Below are 25,861 nucleotides of genomic sequence, written 5' to 3'. Positions count from 1 at the left end.
TTATGGACCGAGTCAACAAACCATCAACTCTAGTTATAGGAAAAGGTAATAAATAAATAGTCATGAACTTATTTCTGAAAGCCAAACTCCACTGTCACCAACAATTGCTATGTTCAAAATCCACAGTTACCTATAAATTGGTGAGTATCAAATCCACTGTCACCTATAAATTGGTGAGTACCACATCCACTGTCACCTATGACTTGGCGAGTGCCAAATCCACTTTCACCAACTTAAACTAATGCCAGTTAAATTTACAGTACCTCTATCACAGACTAATTCTGTCAGTATTCCATGCACCACTGTCATACACCAAACCATTTTTAGTCCACAACTACACCATCATAGATTGCTGAGAATCCCACATACGATGTACCTCTGAAAATCACAAGCTTTCCTGCAGACCAAAATTTATCATTACGAACTCTAGAAAACCTTTAAGCATAATTCTTTACACTACCCAAAATTATTCTAAGCAATACTATACACACACCACAGTACCATGAGTAAGGACTTGATTATAACAAAAAATACCATCATAAAAAGAGACCTTAATCTTAAGCTACATATTTTCAGTAGGGTTCTTGAGTGACATTACTATATAAATAGTCAACTCTATCTTACAATAAAATTCCAGTGCTCCAAACTCAGAAAAATTCTTCGCAATCCAGTAAGTAGAAATTTCAAACATAAATCAATGTTAAAACCACGAAATATATTTTACTACACAATCTGTTGATATTCTCAAGACTTTTCAAGTATGAAGACTCAGTAAGGCCCTAAATCAAGTATATATCTACTATACAATCTGTTGATATTCTAGTGACTTTTCAAGTTACCTACACTCAGTAAGGCTCAAAATCAAGTACATATATATTTACTACACAATCTGTTGATATTCTCAAGATTTTTCAAGTTACCAAGATTCAGTATGGCCCAAAATCAAGTATATATTTACTACACAATCTGTTGATATTCTAGTGACTCTCAAGTTACCCTAATTCGTGCGGCGTGACAACACCGATTTGGAGCAAAATCGAAAAGCTAACACCAATTATATATCTACATAGCCATGAATCAACACAATCAAATCCCATATCATATAATCTCCCAGCAACAAAAACAGTACTTCTAACCACCATTACTTAAGCACTTCACATCAGAGACAGGCATCTCCAATTCAAAGAGCTTACAAAAATCTCAGTAAACTCATACGACTCTTTCACTGTCTACAAATCTTCAGAGGAAACCTGTGAACACTTAAAAGTCAATTCTATCATAAACTGACGTAAACATTACCAAAATTTACATTACGGTTCCTGTAACTTCTGTAAGGAATTGGAGACTAACTTCTACATTAACATCTGATTCTTCTAAACTTACTGAGCTTTTCATGGGAATGCTATCTTGTCAATGAAATTTCCATTAAAATTATAACCTAAAATGAGGACAGTTTCCTTATCACAATAAATGACTGGGAAAACATTGATTAAATTCACTTTTCAAATTTGGTGGTCTTGATGTTACCTCACACAGCCTCAAAATCCCAGCCCACCTTCGGGTAAGGTATCTGGCGATAGTATAAAACCCTTCCCAGTATATCAAAGGCCACATAACTAAACAATACACATTATACTTGTTAAAAGAGTTGTCAAGTAGTTTTGCTACTATCATTTTAGGGCTAAAAGACTCCATCAAAATCACTCCAGGACTAAAACACACCATTTTATCTAATCACTGATTGTGTGGTGAACTTGCAAGATTTCTCACACAAAATTCAAAAATTGGCCAGTGTGGTATTTATCCCTTCTTTATTTCAAGTACACGAATGAAATATCAAGACTAAGACGAGAAGGTGTTTGAGCCCCAAGCTGGTACCCCCTTTTGAAACAACTGTGTGTGTCCAAAATACAATTAAAAGTTTTGTAATTTACTAGACAGAAGGGATAACTTTTTTCTCTCTTTAAATTTCTTTTTATTGCTTCAGAAAACTTTTAACTTTATGTCTTGATACTGTACTGTATATCTTTTAAGATATCTGGCAGGATATAAATTGTATTTAATACTTTAAAACTAATCTTGTGAAACGATTCCATGTTAACTACCTTTAAAAACCAGCTTGTGATACAGTCAATCAAATCCAACATCAGCAAATCATGACAAATTTTGCCCAAGAAAGTAAATCCTCTAATCTTGGTAAGAATTATCAAAATAAAAAAATTCCCCCACAATATAAGCCTTTCTTAGAAAATAATAAGAGAATTTTAAGTCATATATATAGAAGATTTTTACACCTAACTCCATGGAGAAATTTTAGTCAACTGTCAATAATAAAAACGAGTCAATTCTACATATAAACTTCTCTGAAGACAGATCAAATAACCCTATCCATAAATGTTTATAAGTAAATTTATACACAGCTCTGAGGAAAGAATTTTCAGTTACAAAGCCAACGATGGTCATCACATTCAAAAATACATACATCATAATTACAAGTCTTTCGTTTAATTGTTTCTCATTATTTGAGATTCAATACAAGACCCAGATTCTGTAACAAGCCCAAGGAGAAAATTCTGGCTGACATCTCATATACAGGTAACACCAAAAACCAGACTGTCAATGCATGTAAAAAAAAATCACAGATTTTTTTACATTTAAAAAAATTAACTTGGGATTTTTCTGGCCATCGTAAGTTCGTTTGGTACAAAATTCTGTCGGTAAAAACCTATGGATTCACTACACCATATCACAAGGCACAAGTCAAGTAAGCATTTACTTTTTTGCTTAAGTACAAATACAGCCATAAGAGTTATCATAACTTCGATTTGTCTCAGTAATACTTTGCCAAATACCTCCTTGAACTCCATTTACATAACAGTAAGTCTGATATCTGAAAGGTCTAATATTCTCTGGAACAGACAAAACTTCATTACACCTTGGAAATCACAAGGGAAGTACTTAAGGCTTTTCTCATCTCAGTAAAATCAGCTGTCAGCTTAGAAACCAGTCCTTTGAGTTGGTGTCAAAGCTGGTTAACTGACTGATTATAATAATACCTCCTGCTGAGGACACACACTCTTTCTCCCTCCTCGAGGCATTGCAATGTTGACCCCAAGGGGGTTCTTTATTTTCAAGTCTTTCCAAACATCTACTATCTACAATCTTTCCAGTTTTCTGTTTACAAGTGTTTACATACACTGTATAAGGTCTTCTGTACTCTAGCTTACTTCCCTTAATGAGCTATAATTCACCTAGTTTTCTTTCCAATTATCCAGGTTTACAGATTAATGTCTAAAGACACAGCTCTAGTTCTCACTTTGTCCTCAGCACCAAAAACAAAAAACATCCCTCCTCAAAAATTAAGACAATGTGAAACTCACAATTAAATCATGGAATAAAACATGAATTGCTCAAAATTTATGAAATAAAATTTGACAAATGGCTTAAATATTTGATGATAACACACTACTTTACGGTTAAAGATTTACCACAATTTCATACCATGACAACCTAAGATACAAATATCTGTGATTGTGGGCCAACTGGACAGCTATTAAGTGTTGGTACTAATATTAAGAATGAACAGTTAAGAGAGGCAACATTAAGAGTGAAAAAGTTGTGTGACAATATTACAAGTGAAAAAGTTAAGAGTGACAATATTAAGAGTGGAGAACTTAGTTCCAGTGTGGAGATGAAGCAGCAAAAGCACCTTAATAGTAGTTTGAAAAAGCATTATCCATCAAGGTGTGCCAAGAAGATACTGATGCTTTTAAGCTTGTAAAGTGTATAAGAAGACTTCAGCAATGTATGGAGAGGATATGCTGCTTCAGAGAAGCAAGTAAATGCTTCAGTAAAGCACAAAGAGCACAGGTCTGCTTCAGAAATGCAATAAAAGGTGCTTCAAAGTGTGTTAATGATGAAGGATGCTTCAAAATGTGTAGTGTACAGGGTCACTTCTGCAAAATTATTATTATTATTATTATTATTATTATTATTATTATTATTATTATTATTATTATTATTATTATTATTATTATTATTATTATTATTATTCAGGCAACTGAGTTACCATTCTTAATTCCAATAAAGCTGGTGATTTTTTGAGATTATATTTCTTCTTAAAAATGTAATAACAGGAGAAACTGAAATCGTTCAAAGATTGACAAAATTTCTTTCAAGGAGGGAGAGGAATGTCAGTAGTGTGTACCTTCGTGTTCACAAAGAAAGAAATCCAGAAAGAATGGAAGAACAAGAGAGTATTGAAAGCAGAAACAACTATTAGACAATTGATACCAATTCAGGAAATTCTCTCAACCCCTGTTCCTATGGCTAAACAACACTGCAAAGATTTATAGCTACTTTGGGTTACAACAAACTTGGGCCACTAGAAACAATTTGCATAGTTCTGTAGTTCTCTGTCGTAAGATTAAAAAAATGTTCAATCCTGGATTACAATGGATACATGGTATGACTAGGGAAAATGTTACAATTGCATTAAGCTATTTTTGCTGACATTAGAATTTAGCTGATTTTTATTCTTTCTATGGTACCATAAGACTATTAAAATGACCTAAGTTACCGCTCAAAGCTAATAAAGTTAAGAAACTTTGTGAGAACAGAGCAAAAACTGAAATACAGAAGTCCTTGTACAACAAAATCAATGTAAAATTTGATATTACAATAGTTCTCCTTGATACAAACTTTCAAAGTTAAATTTCTAAAAATCACAGTTAATTGAATCTTGATTTGAACAAATCATCCCTTTTTAGGCAAAGTGTCAAATTTGCATTTACACATTGTTTTGAGTTTCTGAATCGATGGTCATTTTATGACTGACCTCCTGTTTCAGCAGGTATAAAGTCTGTCTCTCTCACTATCCAGGTTGTATGGTGAGGGACACACACTTTATATTTAGCTGAAACAGAAGTCAATGATAAAATCACTGTCTAAGCAGATAACTCAAAATATCTTTAAAATGCAAATTTGACATTTTACCAAAAATACATTATTGAAATTTAATGAGAAATGCATGAGATATTTTAACAATCAAAAAAAAAAGGTATGGGTTGTATACCATAACCTACCAACAAGAAATTAAAAAATAAATAATTAAATCTCCATATGTCAAGACACTGTAACATTGAGAATTCTAAAATTTACAAAACCTATAAAAATTCAAGTTAATAAAAGTTGATTAATCAAACCATTTACATTTCTAGAGAAGAAATCATCTAGAAAATTTTAAAATAAAACTACTAAAAAACTTTTCCTAAGTTGTATTTTAAAATACAACTACTAACGACTCTTTTCCTATGCTGAAACAAAACTCTTACATTAAAATCTCATTTTTGTAATTATTTGAATATTCAGTATTCCCCTTAAGTGACTAATACTTTACACGGCTACTTACAAGCTTTATAATGAGTCATTCTTGGGGGCAAATAAACCTATCAAATATCTTCCCTTTCCTTTTAATCAAATTCCCTTTATCTCTTCCCACTTTGCTGTGCAACTTCTTAAACCTACCCCTATTCAAACTTATATAAAAATCATTCCCTTTGTGAGAACCTTAGCAAGGAAAGGGATACGTGTGACTTGCTTGTTTTGGTACACTAAAAATAGCAGTCTATTAAATAGCTACTATAATTGCTGGGTAGTCCACTTAAAAGTTAATTTTCCTTTTGTAACAAGTCTGGAAAATATCTATTTGATGCTCCAGTAAAAAGCAGACTTAGTTTTATGATTTGAATACATCAGGAAAGTCTGTATCAATGTAACATTGAGGAAAATAAACCATTCTCATAAATGAGAATGCTTTTCAATTCATCCCCCAAAAATATCCCCATAAAAGAGTACATTTGAGTTTACATATTCATATATATATATTAATAATACCATGTTAACAATACTTAACGTCCTATAATAACAGCTTGAATTTGAGTTTATTTATAGGTTCATTTGCCTCAAAGACTACATTCAGAATACTTAAAAGAGTACTTTTGAGTTTACATATTCATATACTTAAGATACCAAATTAACAGTAACTAACTTCCTATACAACAACATTTTGAATTTGAGTTTACTTATAGATTCACTTGCTTAAAATATCACGTTCAAAAAATAAAATCTAATTATACTCAAAGTAACAAAATTAATTTTGAGTATCAAACTCCCTTTTAAGCAGTACTCTGAATTTCAGTTAACACTAAATCCTGTGACTGCAACACCAAATTGCCCTTATAAAAACACTTTTTATTTTGAAGTTTCAAATGCCATAAGTGTCTTGAAATAAGCAGAGATGCCATAATAAAAATACTCTTTTTAAGATACTCTTCAGTAGTTATAGTATTCACTTTTCATTAATTTGTTTCGTGTTAAGCAACATGCATTAATCTCATGGCAACTTCATACAAATTAGAGGGAATTTTTTAACCACATGAAAATTAACTTCTTAATCTTATATAAAAAAAAACTATACAGTAACCTGAAATACACGCAGGTACCACAGAACTACTGTTAAACTGATTAGAATACTGTATTATGTTAACCTATACATATCCTGAAACACCAAGTAACTTTCTAGCTGATGGCAAATTTCAGAAATTCAAGTGAAAACTAAAATATTCTACCTGAAATACAATGTACTAACTGACAGAGTAATTAATGTGATCAGACATCTTATCAAGAAAACTGTAACCTAAAACATAACCTAAAACATACTAAGCTTTATATTAGCTGATACAGAACTTACAAGAAGTCTTAGGCAAACACTTTTAAGTTATTTTTAACCAATAGGAATTTTATGTACTGTATAAAAAAATCTATGTACCCTAAATAATACTGAATTCCATGATGGCTAAGATTAAATTGAGAAGATATGAATGTGAGAAATGTACATATCCTGAAATACTGAACCAACAGCAGGTTTAAAAAATAAATTATGACCCCATTATGATATTTTACAAGAGACAAAGCTGAACTCTCACTTAGCCTGAGGTCAACAGGCACTGTTATGGCCCTGATAAACTTACTCTTCCACAGTCCTATAAACTTGACACTATCCTAGTTTAAATAGTGAAAGGAGCTAAGATTATAACCTCTCTAAGTCATAGTATGGCTCTTGCCAAAGTTTATGCTAATGGGACTATTTGTTCAACTTCACTATTTTTTTAACTTCATCTCAGTCATTAATGGCACTTAACACTTATCCACTACACTCCGCCATGTTACACACATTTGCTAAATAGGTATGAGGCAATTTCTTCAAGTTTACAATCTTCTTTCACAGCAGATACTCCATGAATCCCAAAGTGAGACTGGTGTCTTGTTCCTCAACCTGTCCCATTTATCATTGCAAGCTGTGAAACTCACAGATGTACAGATTCTCCTGAAAAGACGAGGAAGATATTAATGACAACATTTCAAACTGTGGTCTTCTTCTGGTTTACAAGGTAGAACAGAAAATATTAGTTACATCCAGGTCCCGAGCATCCTATACCCAAGCTCCTTTAATTACGAGGGGCACGAAAGGAAACTCATGGATCTTTTGTCAGACTTGATCAAATTTCATTTGTCACAGCTATCAATTTTGGATTAAAATGCAAATTTCACTTAAAATAAGGGACAGAGGATTTTCAGTGTATCTTGAATCAAATTTCATTTCCATTACAGCACGAATTTCTAGGTCACAGCTAATGGTAAATAAAAAAGAGCTAAAAGCAATTGAAATTGGAAGACGTCGGTATAAGGAAGGGTGAGTGAAATACCACTACCACGGAAATATACTCGAAAGATCTCTCCTTATCAAAACCCCGAAAAGAGCGGTGAGCCCGTTACAGCTTAAAATGCAAATTATTTTCACTTAAAATCTCTAAGTTAAGACCATCTTCTTGAGGCTGTTTTGGTCTCGTATTTTCAGTGTCTTATGTATCAATTTACATACTGCAATAAAAATTTTAACCTTGGTTCCCTTCCTGAATTACATTTCATTGAATTATTATTATTAGGTTGGGTTCCTTTTTATTTTGGTCTCAAGTAGGCTATTATTATTTTTGCTTGATGGTATTTTTAGTTATTTATTATTATTTTGTTGTTTTTATTATTATTGCCGCTCCCCGAGGTTATTAACATATTTTGATTTTAATTGTTTATGTGTGATGGTATTTTGTGGTGTAGGCTTGTTTGCTTCCATCCCCTTGCCTGGGTGCGGAGATATTGAAGTTTTGGTTGCTGTTTCCTCCGGTGTCGTTTTACGACCATTTCAAAATTTTTACCCCCGCCCTTCTCGATCCCGTATTTCTCTCCCCTGGTAAAATCATTAGCATCAACACTGTACCATCTCAGTATTTTTGTCTTAAAACCTCAAAGTACTCCCCTAGTTGACTAAAATCATTTCCAAAAAGAGCCGTTTATGACTCTCACTTTGTATCAGTAAAGTGACCTTTTCCTTCTTAGCTAAATTCCTAGTTGGGAAACTGTCCAAAATCCTCCCAATGTACAGTACCTGGGTCCTAGTAAGGCAGTTTGCATTACCAGTGCAGGCTGCAACTGCAAGAAAAACCTCTATGATTTACATCATTGGAAAGTCTTTACTCTGAGGAATACAGTATGTCTAATCTCTTCTGCAGTTTAGAACTTCCAGTTTTTTAAGTTCAATCCATCAATCTTTACAACTGAATGTTCCTTAAAAGATCAGTCATAAAAGTGATAACTTATATTAAGCTCAAAATAAATTTTGTTGCCCAAACATATGTTTAGTAAACAGTTTTGCAAACCCTATACCTATGTGACCTGATTCAGTCTTGTAAACTTGACAATTAATTTTTTACAATCTAGCCACACTAAAATGAAAAAAATGACATCTGACATAGCAACTCTCTCTGTGTAAAGAACGTTGGCCACAGTTAAGGGCCATCCATCTGCTTTCTTTGAGAGTTCAAAATTTATTTTTATTCAAATCTTACTCATCTTTTAAACCTGGAAAAACTCTCAACCAACCTAGATTAGGCAGTGGGTAATCCTACGTGCCTATTTTGCCCATGGGTACAAGGCTGAATCAAAGAATGTTCTAAATCTTTCAAGAACTCATGACTCATTATGGAGTATAAATTGTTTGTCACACTTTATTAGATTCTATTTGAAGCTTGATACTAAACTCTAAGAACATGCAAATAGTTTAACTGATCATGTATTATGGAGGGACACTTCAAACACATTTCAGGACATACCGTACAACAAGTAATTGAAGACAGATTCACAAGGCTGCAATGTTGAAATGCTTCAGATTTTATCAGTTACTGTATACAACATATAAACCTGAACACTAAATCATGGCTGTTTCTGTAAAACTCTGAACAGGATTCTTCCCTGATTTTAAAAGGAATCTTGACCAGTTACCTATTCCAATTTGCTGTTGAAATAAATTAAGACCAGGTCCAGTGCTAACAGAATTCATTAGTCGTATTGGAGTTATAGCAATTATATCTGCTGCCTCACTGGGTTCATAAACTGAAGACCATCACGACGAGACAGTATGGGAGACATGGAGTTTGAAAATGGGAAAAAATAATGGTTACTTTAGAGTAGATGTATATCTCTGAGTAATGTAAATAAGGCATTGCAATTCTGTGATACCATTTCTAAACCTTACGCTTGTAACAGCCAAGAAATTAAACATTTATAATTAACCTTACAAACAATTTTTGGAAAATTAATATTAAAAACTTAATCATTTTTATAAGCTAAGAAATTAAACTTTTATAATTAATCTTATGAGCAATTTTTGGAAAATTAATGTTAAAATCTTGATAATTTTTTCAGGTTTATAAACAGCAAAATTACACAAACCTATGAATTTGTTAAATATATTCTTACTGAAAAAACATTTTATATATCAAAGGAAAGGCTACACTTCCTAAGAACACATACCTTACATTTTAGTCAAACAAACTTCACGTCAAAAGTGGGCTCTGAATGCAGATATTTCACTTGCAATGCAGTTTTCAGCCTGAAATACATGTACTGTAATTTCAGTGTTGATGACAGAAGACTGAAGGTAATTTCCAACATCTATCAAATGTTATGAGTGCACATAACGCTAGTCATAAACCTTTTAATATCAGTTAAAATAACATCACTACATCAACAGAATAAAAAAAATCAGAGTAAATAAAATTAAAAGTCATACCATAAAGTCATCACACTAAAACAGGCCTGGCTTCCCACATAATTAACAGATGGTCACTTTAACATGAAAGGTAAACTGTACATGACTATGGTCAATTCAGTACTATTTTGACACTTTTCCAAGGCTATTTCAGTGCTGAAATGAACTTTCAGTTCATTAGTACCCGAATTAAAAGAACTCTTTGGGAGTCTGGCTTTCTGATACGTAACAAAGACCCCTATATCATAGGCTGCACTTGAAGAATATTTCATAGATAGATATCTCCCACATTATAGTAATTTCACGTAGTACCTGTACTGTACTCTTAACAATCAATTTACGAGATTTATGTAAAACTGTATCATGTCCAAAACTGTAACATAGCAAACAAATAACTACAAAACGTTGCCGAGAAGTACAGAGGTGTTACTATGAGGATAGTTCATTCAACATTAGTGTACCAGAGAAATTCAGCTATGTTCCAAGATTTGACAGTACCATAAAAGGAGTGGTTGGAAGCAAGATGGAAGAGAGGAATTGAGAACAGAGGTAAAGTAAAAGGCTAAATTAGAATGCAGCTTTAGTAATGCCTGCAGTGCACCACTTGAGGTACACTGACAGCACTATCCCCCTACATGGGAAGGTATAACAGGATTTCACATTAAATTTTTCAATACTCACCCATAATAACGTAGGTTTCAGTGGCACAAACCACTAAGAGGTTTCTCTCTTCTTTACATTTATATTTGGGAGGCACACTTATCAGCCTTCATTTGGTCCATCACGTGGGTCCTTTCTTCAAACTTCATTTAAATTTCTTGGAAAAACTACCTCTTCTTTCTCATAAGACCCCGCAATATCTGACTGACATTTCTGTTGCAACCTGGTTCCGTTAAACATTATAACTTCACATGCCCCTACTTTTGCTTACACTTGATGTGGAATACTGTGTTGATTGAAGAGGTTCCAATAATATTTAATACTACTAAATTGCAATGTTGGTTACATCAACATATTTTGACACTTAAAAGTTTCCCATTTATATATCTACTTGCCTTTTCTCTTTTAGTTGATCAGGATAATTCCTCCTTCACCACAAGATATCTGGGCTTTTTTAACTGTGGTACATGTCAAAATTCATGGGTGTTACATACATTTAGCTCTTTCTACATATGACTTACAAGAGGCCAAGTTATCTAGGAGGTAAATCCTAGAAGTTCTTCATGTATCAGACCTGTATGCCAAAGGGTCTTGTCTTGTATGAGTCTGATGATACTCTGTTCATCAACAACAGCTGTGAAACACCCGTGTTTCGGTTTCCTCACAGCTCGCTCTTCAAACTCTTCTGCAGGAATATGATTCCCTTGGGATGGGGCCAGAAGGTTTAAGTTTACCTTTCGTATTTACAATAAATTTCTCCTTTAGCTTATTTTCTTGTGTTCCATTCCAGGTAGAGGGCTATTTCTGGTTCTGGCAGTCAACACTGCTCATACATCTTATGGCTTTGGCTTCACTGCCTATGTTACAAAGAATTTTCTTTATTACGCCCTTTTAGTTTCCACACACATTCCAATTTTCCAAAACAGTTCGTTACATCAAAATACTCGTTCAGCTGTGACCTAATCTTCCTTCTGTAAGTCACAGAGGTTATCTACATACTCCTTTGAAATTATCATATTTGATCTAGGTTGCACTACTGTATCTTTCTTTGCAAGTTTACAGGGAGGCTGGTTCTTTCCTTTTCTTCTATATATCTCAAGAGCTTTTGTTTCATTTATTTCCAGAGATTCTCAAGCATGTTTTTTTTTATTGTCCTTCTCTCGTGTCCTCCACGTTGCAGCCTTTCTCTGTTTGAAGGACAAGAATTATGCGACAATCTTGCAACAGATGAAGTTACGGACCTGGAAACGAAATAATCTGTACAGAAAACTTACTCGAATATTTGACGCAGCCTACAACCTTTCTGAATACAATGAGTTCCCTTCACAGGTTGGTCAAAACAGTTTACCTACATTACACCTTATTGTAAACAATGCAGCCCTAAAAACAGGTGTCCAATTTGAAGTTGGAACAATTCCAAGTACAAACTATGTTGTAAATATGCTACTTTGTATAAATTACATGATTCTTAATCTTCAATTATGTCTAGATACGTGATAAACACTTCCTTACCCTTCAACAGTACTGTTTCCCAGTAAGATAACTTTGTGGAAAATTCCTGATGATTATCACAGAAGAGCGTTACTACCCCAAGCTGTTTTGTAGTCGAACTGACAAGACTCATCATTCACAACGACCACAGACCTGAGAAAACAACAAAATACTTGTATATTTTGTGCTGAATTTAACCCTATTCCTACCACAGTGATTAATGCTACGCCTGTGATCAATGAAACTAATATTATCTCGTTGGGGAATTGCATCTACTTGGAGGCTAATAATCTTAAGAGAGTTTGTAACTTTCTTTCTCTCTCTCTCTCTCTCTCTCTCTCTCTCTCTCTCTCTCTCTCTCTCTCTCTCTCTCTCTCTCTCATTACCACGTCAAGATGAAAGCAGTTTCACCATAAAACAAAATCGGAATTTCTATTTCAAGTTATTAGCATAGGATACTGTTTGTTTGAGTTTTTTCCTAAGGTTATTATCTCTCTCTCTCTCTCTCTCTCTCTCTCTCTCTCCCTCTCTCTCTCTCTCTCTCTCTCTCTCTCTCTCTCTCTCTCTCTCTCTCTCTCTCTCTCTTGTGATTGAATTTATATATATATATATATATATATATATATATATATATATATATATTATATATAATATATCTCTATCTCTCTCTCTCTCTCTCTCTCTCTCTTATCTTCTATATTAATTTATATATATATATATATATATATATATATATATATATATATATATATATATATATATATATATATATAATGTAATTCTCCATCCTCAGTAATCCTCCATCCTCGGAGATATGGGTCCATCGAGGGAGAATGCCCTCAAGTAGAATTATAACCAATATAATTATCACCATCAACAACGCCGGCATCTTGATACCCAACATACCTGTAAGGCACTGGTGAAGACAGCACCCAGTTACGAAGAAGAATAACATTTTCAGTGTTTTTTTCTTTAAATGTGTGAGAGAGAGAGAGAGAGAGAGAGAGAGAGAGAGAGAGAGAGAGAGAGAGAGAGAGAGAGAGAGAGAGAGAGAGAGAGCTGTTCTTTAGATATTATGTAGATAGAAGGAAAATCTATATTTTAAATATATTTTTTCTATGCTTCGGAGTGTTTTTGTGAATTTTCAAATATTTTTTAAAGTTTCTTTTCGTAGATTCTTGTTTTACGATCTTTTTTTGTTTGTTGAACTCTGCTCTCTCTCTCTCTCTCTCTCTCTCTCTCTCTCTCTCTCTCTCTCTCTCTCTCTCTCTCTCTCTCTCTCTCTCTCTCCATGAGACAGAAAACACGAGCAGGGTTCAACCAAAGAAAAAGATCGTAAAACAAGAATCTAGGAAAAGAAGCTTAAAAAAATATTTTAAAATTCACAAAAACACTCCGAAGCATAGAAAAATATATATATATTTAAAATATAGATTTTCCTTATATCAATACATTATATACAAAGAACAGCCCTCTCTCTCTCTCTCTTTTCTCTACCATTTAAAAAAAAATTGAAAATGTTATTCTCCTTCGTAACTGGGTGCTGTCTTAGCCAATGCCTTGCAGGTATATTGGTTATCAAGATGGCGGCGTTGTTGATGATGATAATGATACTGGTTATAATTCTACTAGAGGGCATTCTACCTCGATGGACCCGTATCTCCGAGGATGGGGGATTACCTGACTCTGAGGATGGAGAATTACATATCTCCGAGGATGGACGATTACACATTTCCGAGGATGGAGGATTACCTGTCTCTGAGGACGAAGGATTACCTGGAGGATTGCAAGGGTTGGAGGATTTTTACGACCTCGAGTTCCAGGATCCTCAATCTTCCTTGGACGACAGGAAGCAAGCACGCGAGAACGCGTTGTCGAACTTGAAGAAGACGCTACAAGAAGACGTCGGGGACGAGTGCATGCATCGAACCCAGCAGCAGCAGGAAGCGTCGGACGCAGACGAAGGCTCCGAGAGCGACTTCGTGTTTCAATGGAGGACGTTGGCCTTAGCTGACAAACTCATCAAGCGATACAAGACGGTGAAAAAACGTCACAGGGACAAACCTCCAAGCTTGACGATGGAGAGATGGAGGCCGCCATGGATGGCCCACAGGCCACCGGCGGCGCTGAAGAACAACTTGCTGATGGTCAGAGACGGAGGCTGGTACGTCTACATGCCGTACAACGTCGGGAATTACTCCCAGAGGAACTACGTCCTCCCCCAACCAGACGCTCTGAAAAGAATAAAGAAACGGGAGTGGATTCCTCTGAAATCCACAGGTTACTTACAGGTTCACGTCAACGGGTTCGAGTCCACAGCGGGCATCACGACTGACGAAATGTTCGACGAGTCTACAATCACCCTGGAGGAGGCGCTGAACCTGCGCATTCATCATTCCATGGAGGTCGTCGGCAAGTTCAATCACCAGACGACTTACGGACGCGCAGCTGTCATAGGAAGGATTCCCGATTTGGAGATCCAGTTCGGCGCCGTGACTATCGTGACTGATGTCCTCGTTCACGACCGACGGATGTACCCGAAGATATCTCTAGGCCGGAATCTCCTGGCCGAATACGGCGCCGCGAGGAAGTTCAAGAAAGACGAATCCTTTTTGTGCCTGAAGAACAAGGAAAAGAAACGCTGCTGGCAGTACAATTACCTCCCGATATTTCCTCTGCTGACGAAGGCCTACAGCTGCCCGTATTACGGGGGGATTCTGATCAACGTCACCGAGAGACCGAACACGTACGTGACCAGGAAGTTCTTGGACGGGAAGCAACTGTACCCTCTCCTGAAGGATCCCACGGAAGCGGACAAACGACTGGAATTCAACATGCTCCACATCATCCTCGGGCATGACGTCACACTGAAGCCGGTGGGGATCCACGTCCTTGAGAGTGTGACTTACGGACAGGGGGACGTCATGCTTGGGCTGGACTTCCTCCACGAGAACAGGGTCACCGTCGATTACGTCAGGAGGTGCATGGTTCTGAAGCGCAAGAGCGACAAGTACTGGATCAGCCTGTTTTCGGAGCACGGGAGATTCGGTTTGTGGGATGGAGGGAAATTCGGAGCTGGATGGCGCAGAGGGGTCGGTTCTGCGCAGTTGGGGGACATGAGAGAAAGTCTACCCATCACGGGATCTGTTGTACCGGTTCGTAACGTGAACCGGGACCACGACAAGGTAGAATATCACCGTTGGAATCAATAGTTATGAATAGGACTAGACCTTAAAAGATCTGGGACTTAAAATACTGGCATCCACAGCAGCAGATGGGGCAGATATATATATATATATATATATATATATATATATATATATATATATATATATATATATATATATATATATATATATATATATATATAAGGCCACAGGAAAAAATATTGTCACACGCCATTTAGTGACATATAAGCATATATATATATATATATATATATATATATATATATATATATATATATATATATATATATACATATATATATATATATATATATATATATATATATATATATATATATATATATATATATATATATATATATATATATATATATATATATAATTATATATACATAATGTATATATATGTAAATTTATATATATACTGTATATATATGCATGCATATATAGATATAATATATAATATATACATATGTATATAACATATACTATATATAATATATATATACATATATATATATATATATATATATATATATATATATATATATATATATATATATATATATTTAGCCAAGGCCACAGGAAAAATATATTGTCACACGCCATTTAGTGACATATAAGCACATATATATATATATATATATATATATATATATATATATATATATATATATATATATATATATATATATATATATATATATATATATATATATATATATATACATATAAATATATATATATATTTTTTACATATAAATATATATATATACATATATATATATATATATATATATATATATATATATATATATATATATATATACATATATATGCATATATATGTATACACATATACATTTATATACACATATATGCATATATATACATACATATGTATACATGTACATATATATGTATATATATACACACACCCACACATATACATATATATATATATATATGTATACATATGTATGTGTGTATATATACATATGTATGCATATGTATATAATATACATGTGTATATATATATATACACTCAACAGAAAAGGTATGGGCTATGTTTAAAAAAAATCTCCATAAGGCATGACATTGTAGGCACTGGGAACTGTAAAAATTTACAAAACCTACAAATTTAAGTTAAGTAAAGCGAATTTATGAAGCCATTTTCACTTATAAGGCCAAAAAAAAAAACTACAAAATTTTACAACTTAACTATTGATACTGACTGAAAAGGCTTGTCACTAAGCTGAAACAAAACTCTTCGATTTCTATAACTATTCGAATATTCAGTAGTCCCCCGAAATGACAGATACTTTACATGGCTATTCATAAGCGACCAAGTCATTCTGAGGGCAAGTAAACCTATAAAGTATCTTCCCTTAATTTTACATCAATTCCTCCTTTTCTCTTCCCACTTTGCTTTTCAACTTCTTCAACATAACCTTATTCCAATTTCCACGAAATTCATTTCCTCTGTGAGGGACTTACAAGGAAAGGGATACGTGTTATTTATTTATAATCAGTATTATTATTATTATTATTATTATTATTATTATTATTATTATTATTATTATTATTATTATTATTATTATTATTATTCAGAAGATGAACGTTATTCTTATGGAATAAGCCCAACATAGCGGCCACTGACTTGAAATTCAGGCTTCCAAAGAATATTATGGTGTTCATTCGAAAGAAGTAACGGAAAGTAATGGGAAATACAGAAAGAAAAGATTAGTTATTAGAAAAGCAAATAAATTAACAAATAAATAAATCAATACATACATAAAAATGTAAGCAAAATATTAAAATACAAGCAGAGAACCGAAAACATTACTTAAATGAAAATAAAATTCTAAAAACAACCATTTCCTGACAGTGTATTCAGGAGGCACTAGCAATGGGTCTGTAAAAGAATTTGATAGTTAATTACCCTCACAGACTGGCCGAGTCTTCACTCTTGTGAGGAGACAATGCATTTACCACCCTATACAATTCTCCTTGTATTTTAATAATTTACTTACATTTTTATTTATTTATTTAATCATTTACTTGTTAATTTATCTGTTTTTATAATAACTGATCTCCTCTTTCTGTATTTTCCATTACTTTCTGCTACTTCTTTCAATGGACACCATATTCTTTAGAAGCTTGAATTTCAAGTCAATGGCCCCTGTAGTGGGCTTGTTCTATATTACTGTGCTGACTGTCCCTTTTATCCATGTATTACTGTACTGACTAAGTTAAGTATACCTTAATTTAACCAGACCACTGAGTTGATTAACAGCTCTCCTAGGGCTGGCCCGAAGGATTAGACTTATTTTACATGGCTAAGAACCAATTGCTTACCTAGCAACGGGACCTACAGCTTATTGTGGAATCCGAACCACATTATACCGAGAAATGAATTTCTATCACCAGAAATAAATTCCTCGAATTCTTCCTTGGCCGGCCGAAGCTTGAACTCGGGCCTAGTAGAGTGCTAGCTGAGAACTCTACCAACTCGTCCAACAAGGAACTACTGTGCTGACTGTCCCTTTCATCCATGTATTACTGTGCTGACTGCCACTTTTATCAAGATATTACTGTGCTGACTGTCCATTTTATCCAGATATTACTGTGGTGACTGCCTATTTTATCCAGACATTACTGTGGTGACTGTCCCTTTCATCCAGGTATTACTGAGCTGACTGTCCCTTTTATCCAGATATTATTGTGGTGGCTGTTCATTTTATCCAGACATTACTGTGGTGACTGTCCCTTTTATCCAGGTATTACTGTGATGACTGTCACTTTTATCCAGATATTATTGTGGTGGCTGTTCATTTTATCCAGACATTACTGTGGTGACTGTCCCTTTCATCCAGGTATTACTGTGATGACTGTTCCTTTTATCCAGATATTATTGTGGTGACTGTCCATTTTATCCAGACATTATTGTGGTGACTGTCCATTTTATCCAGACATTACTATGGTGACTGTCCCTTTCATCCAGGTATTACTGTGCTGACTGTCCCTTTTATCAAGATATTACTGTGCTGACTGTCCATTTTATCCAGATATTATTGTGGTGACTGTCCATTTTATCCAGACATTACTGTGGTGACTGTCCCTTTTATCCAGATATTACTGTGGTGACTGTCCATTTTATCCAGGTATTACTGTGGTGACTGTCCATTTTATCCAGTATTACTGTGGTGACTATCCATTTTATCAGAGTATTACTGTGGTGACTATCCATTTTATCCAGTATTACTGTGCTGACTGCCCATTTTATCCAGTATTACTGTGGTGACTATCCATTTTATCCAGGTATTACTGTGCTGACTGTCCATTTTATCCGAGTATTACTGTGGTAACTGTCCATTTTATCCAGATATTATTGTGGTGACTGTCCATTTCATCCAGACATTACTGTGCTGACTGTCCATTTTATCCGAGTATTACTGTGGTAACTGTCCATTTTATCCAGATATTATTGTGGTGACTGTCCATTTTATCCAGACATTACTGTGGTGACTGTCATTTTATCCAGATATTACTGTGGTGACAGTCCATTTTATCCAGGCATTACTTTTTCATCCAGACATTATGCACTGACTGTCCATTTTATCCGTCTGTCCCCATTTTATCCATGTATTACTGTGCATTTCATCCAGACATTACTGTCCCTTTCCATTTTATCCAGGTATTACTGTGCTGGCTGTCCATTTATCCAGGTATTACTGTGGTGGCTGTCCATTTTATCCAGGTATTACTGTGCTGGCTGTCCATTTTATCCAGGTATTACTGTGGTGACTGTCCATTTTATCCAACATTACTGTGCTGACTGTCCCTTTATCCAGATATTACTGTGGTGACTGTCCATTTTATCCAGGCATTACTTTTACTGTGCTGGCTGTCCTTTCTGTCCAGGTATTACTGTGCTGACTGCCCCTTTTATCCAGATATTACTGTGGTGACTGTCCCTTTTATCCAGGTATTACTGTGCTGACTGCCTCTTTTATCCAGATATTACTGTGGTGACTGTCCCTTTTATCCAGGTATTACTGTGGTGACTGTCCCTTTTATCCAAGTATTACTGTGCTGGCTGTCCCTTTTATCCAGGTATTACTGTGCTGACTGCCTCTTTTATCCAGATATTACTGTGGTGACTGTCCCTTTTATCCAAGTATTACTGTGCTGACTGTCCCTTTTATCCAGATATTACTGTGCTGGCTGTCCATTTTATCCAGGTATTACTGTGCTGGCTGTCCATTTTATCCAGGTATTACTGTGCTGACTGCCTCTTTTATCCAGATATTACTGTGGTGACTGTCCCTTTTATCCAGGTATTACTGTGCTGGCTGTCCCTTTTATCCAGGTATTACTGTGCTGGCTGTCCATTTTATCCAGGTATTACTGTGCTGGCTGTCCATTTTATCCAGGTATTACTGTGCTGACTGCCTCTTTTATCCAGATATTACTGTGGTGACTGTCTATTTTATCCAGACATTACTGTGGTGACTGTCCCATTTATCCATGCACTGCTGTCCTGTCTGTCCCTTTCATCCAGGTATTACTGTGCTGACTGTCCCTTTTATCCAGGTATTACCGTTGTGACTGTCCATTTTATCCAGATATTACTGTGGTTCCTGTCCATTTATCCAGGTATTACTGTGCTGACTGTCTCTTTTATCTAGGTGGCATTACCGGTATTACATTTTATCGGATGATTGTCCCTGTCCATTTATCCAGGTATTACTTACCATTGTGACTGTCCCTTTTATCCAGGTATTACTGTTGTGACTGTCCATTTTATCCAGATATTACTGAGGTTCCTGCCCATTTATCCAGGTATTACTGTGCTGACTGTCTCTTTTATCTAGGTGGTATTACTGTGGTGACTGTGCCATTTATCCAGGTATTACTGCACTGATCTGTTCCTTTTATCCAAGAATTACCATGCTGACTGTCCATTTTATCCAGACATTACTGTGGTGACTGTCCCTTTCATCCAGGTATTACTGTGGTGACGGTAACATTTACCTCGACTGAACCTAAACTCAACAACCCCCCCTTAACTGAAACAACCCCACTAAGCCTAAACACAAGCCCCACTAAACCTAAAAACACCCCTGCTAAACCTATTCATATCCCCACCAAACCTAAACACACACCCCCACTAAACTTAAACACAAACCTTGTTACAGAATTGTTAATCACAGGAAAGAAAAACATTTTCAATTATATAATTCTTGGTATCGAGTGAGTACATGAAATGAGGAATGATAAACCCATAGAATTTACTTAGCATTAGTTACAAAGCGAAGGGAGAAGGGGAAGTTGTGGGGGTTTGGGTTTGAAACCTCCCTATTAGCTAAGTTGGGTCAAATGATGGCCACGTCCCAGATTTTGTCTACATCAGTCAAGCGGTTACCACATAAGTTACAAAGGGAAGGGGAAGGGGATGAGGAAGGGGAAGGGGGATGAGGGAAGGGGGAAGGGGGGGATGAGGAAGGGGAAGGGGGTACAGGTTTGAAACCTACCCTCTTAGTTAAATTGGGTCAAATGATGGCCATGTGCCAAATTTTGTATAGATTGGTCAAGCGGTTACCACATAAGTTACAAAGGGAAGGGGGATGGGGTGAGGGGAAGGGGAAGGGGGTACAGGTTTGAAACCTACCCTATTATCTAAGTTGGGTTAAATGATGGCCACGTGCCAAATTCTGTCTAGATTGGTCAAGTGGTTACCACATCAGTTACAAAAGGAGGGGATGGGGATGGGGATGGGGATGGGGATGGGGATGGGGATGGGGAAGGGGAAGGGAAGGGGATGGGGGGGAAGGGAAGGGGAAGGGGAAGGGGAAGGGGATGAGGATGGGGAAGGGGAAGGGGGTATGGGTTTTAAAACTAAACTATTATCTAAGTTGGGTCTAATGATGCCCACATGCCAAATTTTGAAAAGTTTGGTCTAGCGGTTGCCACATAAGTTACAAGGGGAAGGGGAATGGGAGAAGGGGAAGGGGAAGGGGGTACAGGTTTGAAACCTACCCTATTATCTAGGTTGGGTCAAATGATGGCCACATGCCAAATTTTGTCTAGATAAGTCAAGCAGTTACCATATTAGTTACAAAGGGAAGGGGAAGGGGGAAGGGAGAAATGGGAAGGGGATGGGGAAATGGGGGAAGGGGAATTGGGTATGGGTTTGGAACCTACCCTATTATCTAAGCTGGGTCAAATGATGGCCAAGTCCCAAATTTGTCTAGATTGGTCAACCGGTTACTATATAAGTTACAAAGGGAAGGGGAAAGGGGGTGGGAGGAGGGGAAGGGGAAGAGGGTACAGGTTTGAAACCTGCCCTTCTATCTAAGTTGGGTCTAATGATGCTCACATCCCAAATTTTGTGTAGCTTGGTCTAGTGGTTTCCATATAAGTTACAAAGGGAAGGGGGAAGGGGAAGGGGAAGGGGAAGGGGAAGTGGGTACAGGTTTGAAAACTATCCTATTATCAAAGTTGGGTCTAATGATGCCCACATCACAAATTTTGTGTAGCTTGGTCTAGCAGTTACCACATAAGTTACAAAGGGAAGGGGGAAGGGGGATGGGAGGAGGGGAAGGGAAGGGGGTACAGGTTTGAAACTTACCCTATTATCTAAGTTGGGTCAAATGATGGCCACATACCAAATTTGTCTAGATTGGTCAACTGGTTATGATATAAATTACAAAGGGAAGGGGGAAGGGGGATGGGGAAAGGGAAGGGGGTACAGGTTTGAAACCTACCCTATTGTCCATGTTGGGTCAAATGATGGCCACATGTTAAATTTTGTCTAAATCAGTCAAGCTTTTACCACATAAGTTACAAAGGGAAGGGGGATGGGAAAAGGGGATGGGAGAAGGGGAGGAAAGGGTGTACAGGTTTGAAACCTACCCTGTTATCCAAGTTAGGTCAAATGATGGCCACCTTCCAAATTTTGTCTAGATCGGCCTAACAGTTACCTCATAAGTTCCAAAGGGAAGGGGGGGATGGGGGAAGGAAGGCTTCTTTCAGAGCTGTGGACTGACCTAGGCTACCCCTTAACTGTAGCAGGTCAAAATCCAATACTGTACTTGTGTATGTAATATTGTTCCTGTGTATGCAATATTATACCTGTCTATACAATATTATACTTGTGTATGCAATATGACATCTGTGTATATAATAAAGACCCTGTGTATACAATGTGATACCTGTATATGCAATACTGTGCCCATGTATGCAATATTGTACCCATGTATGCAATATTATACATGTCTATGCAATATGACACCTGTGTATTCAATATGACACCTGTCTATACAATAGGACACCTGTGCATGCAATATTGTACCTGCGTATCCAATATTATGTCTGTGTATGCATTATTACACTTGTGGATGCATTACACCTTTTTATACTATATGACACCTGTATATGTAATAGGACACCTGTATATGCAATAGGACACCTGTGTAAGCAATACTGTACCTATGTATGCAATATTACACCAGTGTATGCAGTATTACACTTGCATATACAATATGCCACTGTGAATGCAACATATGCAGTTTACATCTGCCTGCAATATTACACCCATATGCACAATATTACACCCATGTATGCAGTATTACACCTGTGTATGCACTATCACACCTGTGTATGCAATATTGGACCTGTGAAGGCAATATTACACCTGTGCATGCAATATGACACCTGCATGCATAATATGACACCTGTGTGTGCAAGATGACACTTGTGTATGCAATTTTACACCTGCTTATGCAATACTGTACCCATGTATATACAATATGACACCTGTGTATGTAATATTGTACCTATGTATGCAATATCACACCTGTGTATGTAATATTGGACCTGTGAAGGCAATACTTCACCTGTGCATGCAATACGACACGTGTGTGCAATATGATACTTATGTAATTTTACACCTGCTTATGCAATACTGTACCTGTGTACATACAACACACCTGTGTACGCAATATTGTACCTGTGTATGCAATATTGCACAAAGACTGGGGTCAATATTTAATAAAAAAAAAAAAAATTATGCCAAAAATGGGGGTAAAAAATCGGGTAAAAAATACGGCCATAATTACTCCTCGTACATCTTAATTGATATCAATCCCATCCCAACGGCCATTTGCTTTTTATAAAATAGGATACAAGGCGGTTAATAAAGGTTACTTAACACGCAAAGCAATAGCAAACTGATACGTATTACTAACGGTAATTAATTTCACTTAAAACTGTCGGTTTAAAATATCAATTACCAAAATAAGATGGCCAATCCCTGCCAACCTACTACCGGTAGCCTATACCCGGCCTTCATTTTCGCTTTTCAAGACTGTCTCTGATTTTTTGGGGGGGAAATATGCCTTTTCTTGGCTAGACCTACAACATACGACTACAATAATCCAATTAATAGTAAACCAATTATGAAATAATTATCAAATCATACCTTAATACGGAGGGAAGTCATGGAAGATCCACTTGCCCTCACCCTCACCAAAGACTATAGGAGCGTTGCCAGTTATATTATTTATTTAATTTTTTCACTCAAAGCGTGTGAGTGTATTTGCAAACGCGCGCATGAGCGTGCAGTAAGTAGACTATACGAGAATTGTGTAATTCAGTGTATTTTCATGCATTTTAATGTGAATGATAAGGGATACATTATGCATATCATGGTGTTTGCTTGAATGCATTGTTGGCAAAGTTCTACACATCACTGGGAAATTGGGAATTGTCGCCATATACATACGTTTATCAAGACCAAATTGTGCGAGTATATTACTATGCTGATTATTTTGAAATGTACAAACATTGAGTTGGCTTATAAGTATCCACAGAATAAATGAATATATCAGCAAAAAGTAGCTCAAATACGTTGGTATGTAAACAAATGCCGTAAATATGCAACACAGAACAGACCTTGAAAGCTTGGGTGTCACGAACTAAAACAATGACGTCGAGTAACACAGGTTGAGCTGGCTAATTAGCCAAAAATGACCCAAATTGTGCAGGAAGCTGCATTTTTCACTCGGTATAGATAAATGACTCTCCAGTCCACCCACGGGAGAAATTTCTCGGTAGAGTACGAAGAAATAAACATGAAAATCAGTGGTACAAAGTCCGAAGCTTCTTCATACACAAAGATGGCGGTTGGTGGGGCTCATAAAAATCTCAGTAAACTGTGCGAATGCCAGTTCAACAGAGGGCTTAAGAGATTAGTAAGAAAACCTGTAACGGTTCTCAAGTTGGTTTCAGAAATCAGTTGATTGCTTATAATAGTTCTCATATTCTTCTCTTATTTTTCATTAACTTTTCAGCGTTGACTCTAAATCTACTTTATATCCGTTAAGTGGCTGGTTGAAGCCCCTATTCCATAACTCAAAACATGGCGGCCTTTGCACTTTGGGACTTTCAGTCGGCCTATTCCGCTATGAACTTAGTTATGTTTTTTTATTCTTTTTTTTTTTTTACTTCACAATCGTCAACTTGCTGCAGATATTAAGTATGATTGGGTTAGCCATGTTTTTTCCATCTGTTTTGCCTTAATCTGAGCCATTTTCACTTGTTCTCCCAAGCAATCTTTCGAGTTACTGTACCGACTTCAAGACTCAGACACTGTGTTTGCTTCACTATTCGTGTATTTCACGCCTTCCACATCATCTAAACTGTCCCAATCTTTGAATATTAATATATTTTTATTTTTTATATATATGTCTGGGCCACATCTACCTTTTTATAACAATTTTCACAGCTAATATTTCTTCCACTAATTACCTTAAGACTCTCAAGTTTTGCAACGAACAATTAAGTTATGAATACTAAAATTAACTTTGCAAGTTAGTAAAGCATATTTAAGGTTTAATAAAACAAAAAAGCTACTTGAGCATAAACTTACACATTTATTGTGCCTTTGATAAAATTCGTTGAATACTTTTTGTATGTAATTCAGAGTACATTATTATCGTATAGCCTAAGAATAAAATACTTTTCGATAACAAGCAATCTCAAAGAAAATAAAGCAATAATAAATATAATCATATAAAAAATCAAAACAACTGTTGTTTCACAAGTATAAACTGTTGCTTAAACAAATGCCTTTCTAACTCTGTTCTTGCCAGGACTGACCAGTTCCAGAATTCAAGCCGTCATGTAGACATTCAGTGGGGCATAACAAGGGTAGAAGCCACTTATATCATTTCTTGCAATTGGGGATTCAGATATACTACTGTCGCTTTGTAGGGCATGTGAAAGCGAATTTGGAAAAGCAATGGTTTACGTCGATGGTGCCATAAATAGTTTCTATATTTTTATGGTCGCA

General features: G+C 35.9%; 1 long non-coding RNA gene across 3 annotated transcripts; it reads right to left on the bottom strand.

Annotated features, from left to right (window-relative positions):
- LOC136855096 (uncharacterized) lies at positions 1-25,226 on the bottom strand. Of its 3 annotated transcripts, none has more exons than XR_010857891.1 (5): positions 24,463-25,226; positions 12,338-12,469; positions 10,847-12,066; positions 9,928-10,020; positions 1-7,387 (listed from the first exon to the last, which is right to left on the bottom strand). It is a non-coding gene; the product is annotated as an uncharacterized lncRNA (long non-coding RNA). The 3 variants fall into 3 exon arrangements; XR_010857889.1 differs by having other exon boundaries at positions 9,928-10,006; XR_010857890.1 differs by lacking the exon at positions 24,463-25,226 and adding an exon at positions 23,990-24,073 and having other exon boundaries at positions 9,928-10,006.
- Between the last annotated feature and the right edge of the window lie 635 nt (positions 25,227-25,861).

The sequence above is a fragment of the Macrobrachium rosenbergii genome, chromosome 30 (genome assembly GCF_040412425.1).
Source record: "Macrobrachium rosenbergii isolate ZJJX-2024 chromosome 30, ASM4041242v1, whole genome shotgun sequence".
NCBI lineage: Eukaryota > Metazoa > Arthropoda > Malacostraca > Decapoda > Palaemonidae > Macrobrachium > Macrobrachium rosenbergii.
The sequence above is the reverse complement of the archived record's forward strand: the minus strand, read 5'-3'. Positions and strand labels throughout refer to the sequence as shown.